The sequence below is a fragment of the Lathyrus oleraceus genome, chromosome 6 (assembly GCF_024323335.1).
Source record: "Lathyrus oleraceus cultivar Zhongwan6 chromosome 6, CAAS_Psat_ZW6_1.0, whole genome shotgun sequence".
NCBI lineage: Eukaryota > Viridiplantae > Streptophyta > Magnoliopsida > Fabales > Fabaceae > Lathyrus > Lathyrus oleraceus.
Window position 1 is genome coordinate 487,080,392 of NC_066584.1, and position 3,629 is coordinate 487,084,020.

Consider the following 3,629-nt stretch of genomic DNA (forward strand, 5'->3'; position numbering starts at 1 on the left):
TGAAGGTGTGATACAAGGGACTTCCCTTAAGGTAGATTCCCTTTGACTTGCTTTTAACTAACGTTGATCGTTTCTTCTTGTTTTTTGTCTATCTATCAAGAAAGTAGCAAACCTGCAAAGGTGCCTCTCTTTCTTTGTTCCTTTATCTTTGTTATACATTGATGATATAACATTTAATGATTGGTTCAGGTTGCTCGAACAACTTAGGTGAGTCCCCTACAAATCCAAAAAAACCCTGTTGTCCCCATCTTCGTGGATTCTGACGAAGATGACCTGTCGCCTGTTCTGGATCTCACTTCGAGGAAGAAGAAGCCACAACCGAAACCCATCGACCCCTCGAATCAACCGAACACAAAACTCTCAAGAAAAAGGCCCACTGCACTTGTTATCCAAGAACCCACTCCTGATGAAATGGCAAGAGTGGCATCGGATCAAAGTGAGAGCAACAATTCTAGCCCCGAGGTCGAAGGTTATAAGGTACCACCCACTTCTCTTCACTTTATTTCACTTATTTTCTTCTTTTAGTCATTTACACCTTCTGCTTATATTGATTTTAGGGTGACGCGAGCACTATCATTCCTCCCAAGAAAGCTGCCTCCTCCAAGCCTGCCTTTGTGCCAGATGTTTTGAACAGCGCTGACGAACCTACCTATCGACCATCCTCTGAAAAGGGGTCCATGAGCGATATTAATCAACCTCCAACCGGTAGTCTCATCGCTTCGCCACCAAAAACCACCACTCAACATTCTCATACCAGCGACTCTGGTCATGAGACTAACTCGAGCAAAGAAAATGAGGCCCAAGGTAATCCAACCCCTATGGCTGAGGATGAACTAGCTGAGTATAAAGAAACCCCCGGGGCTGGTCTACACGTAACGGTAGAAATGAATGAGCCTCGGGGCAAGGGATAGGGCGTCGAAGACGTGGTGGTAGAGGAAGCGGTTGAAGGAAATCTGGCAACTAACCCTAACATCGAGGGACAAACAGAAGGACGAATCGATGTGGGTGCAGAACATGCTCGAACCCAACCCCCTACAACGGCTGACAATCCGACGGTTGGCGCTTCGTCAAGTAGCATTGGTGCTCTATCTGCAGAAAAGTTGGCTATCCTAAAGCGAAGTCAGCCACTGAAGTACTTAAAGGCGATGCTACATTATAGGGAGAGCTCTTCTAATCAAATTCATAACACTTCAGTGTCAGAAGATCAGCCTTCGAGCACCCCTGCGGGCGAAATCCTTTCTAAAATCAAGGACAAAGTCTTTAAGGGTGACTTATTTCTATTACTGGTGGCTGACCCTTCTGCCCCTTTAACTCTGAAATATCTTATTAGCCAAGTTTACTTGCTAGAAGCCTCCCCTGAAGTGGCAAACGTTATTCTGAAGATAGGGACCATGATCGACCAAGCCGTTGCAGATCACAAGTTGCTACCTCACCTTACGAGAGAGAGAGAGAGAGAGAGAGAGAGAGAGAAGATATGGTTTTGAGGCTGCAGCTTGGGATGATGCTACCGAATATACCAATAAGGCCATGGAGTCGGAACAGACGAAGCAAAAGAATAAAGAGAAGGTCGATGCTCATGATCGTAACATCGCTTCCTGGAGACAACAAATATCAGAACTGCAGGCCAAAATCTCCGATGCTGAAAAGGACAAGCAACAACTGTTGGAATTTGATGATGCTTCGATGGCTCAAGATCTATCACTTGGCATGGAGTTTGTCGAAAAAGCTCGACAACTTGAATCTGACGTCAAACTCCTTCGCTCAAAAAGATCTTTGTGCGAAAAACGGCTGGAGCTCCTCAAAGCTAAGTATATTTAAATTAAAGCCAATCTTCCCTTTTAATGTTATTCTTAATTGTCTAATGATGTAAATGTTTACCTTGTAATGAATATTGGTCTTTTGGCCTTATGACTTTATTATTACCATTTTGGCCTTTTGACCATTTTGGCATTTGCTTCATTTACGCGATTACTCATATCTTATTTTTATTTCTTGGATTGTCGGTTTGTACTTTTTCAAATACTTCCTGTTTACTCTTAGAATCCTCCTATCTTCGCTGAGCTCTTCGATCTCATAGGCACCATTAGAAAAAATCTGCAGAATTTGGAAAGGGCCTTCCCACTTTGGGGACCACTTCCCCAAGGCTCTATCTTTTCGATCCATTGGAAGGATCACTTTACAGACCAAATCTTCAGGCGTAAAGCTTTGAACTTTAACTTTCTTATTATAAAAGACTTCTATCCTTTTCTTTTGTTGCCTAAGCAATTCTAAGGCACTTAACCTTTCCTCGTCCAAATCGACCAATTCATCCAACATCATGCTCCAATATGATTCTGTGGGGAGTTCATGTTGCCTCTGAATCCTTAGGGATTGCAGGTGGATTTCTACTGGCAAGACAACATCATGGCCAAAAGTTAGGCGAAAGAGGGTCGACTTAGTAGCCTCTTTAGGGGACGTACGACATGCCCATAAAATTTGGTCCAGAGTCTTGTGCCAATTCTTAGGTTTTTTCCTGCATGTTTCTTAATCAAACTAATGATCACCTTATTGGCAGCTTCGACTTGTCCATTAGCCTGAGCATAATAGGGTGTCGACGTTACCAATTTGAAACCCATGTCCGTGGCGAACTTCTGCATCTTCCGACCAGTAAATATTGATCCTTGATCCATTGTGATTATTTCTGGAATTCCAAACCTATAAATAATATACTTTTGAATGAATTTGATCACATCCTCTTGGCTCACATTTGGCAAAGGTATGACTTCAATCCATTTTGTGAAATAATCAACTCCTACCAATATGTAACTTTGACTTTTGGGTGAGGGAGGTCGAATTTCTCCGATCAAGTCCAAAGCCCAACCTCTAAATGGCCATGGTTTGATGATAGAATGTAGTTCACTTGCAGGAACATGTTGTATGCATGCATGCACCTGACACTCTTGACATCCTTTCGCGAATTCAACACAGTCATTCAACATAGTAGGCCAATACACTCCTTGTCGAAATAAAAGCCATTTCATCTTATGACCGACTTGGTGTGCCCCACATGTTCCACTATGTACAGTTGCAAGGGCAAAGTATGCCTCTGACTCACTAAGGCATTTCAGTAAAATTCCTTCTGGAGATTTCTTAAACAACTCTGAACCCAAAAGAACATAACTTAATGCTCGATACCTGGTTTTTCGATCAGTAGAGGCTGTGGGATTCTGTAGGTATACTACTATTGGTTTTCTCCAGTCTTCATCTGCCAAACTGTCTATCGCCAATATTTCGAAATTTCCCTCATCAGCACATCCTAATCTTGTCTGTTCTAAATCCAGGGGAGTTAATCTGGTTGTCACTACCTTACCTCTGACTTCTATGACTTTGTGCAGCTTTTCCCTCGAAATTGTATACCCAGATGCAATTTGGGCCAGGTCATTAGCTATCATGTTCTCTATTCGCGGTATATGTCGAATATAAATCATTTCGAACTTTTTTAACAATCAACTGGCGATTATAAAATACATGATCAGATTCTCCTTAACACACCTATATTCTTTCGTGATCTATTTTATGACTAACTCTGAGTCTCCCATTATTCCGACCCGAGTTGCCCCCAATTCCAGCAACATTTCAAGTCCTGCTAT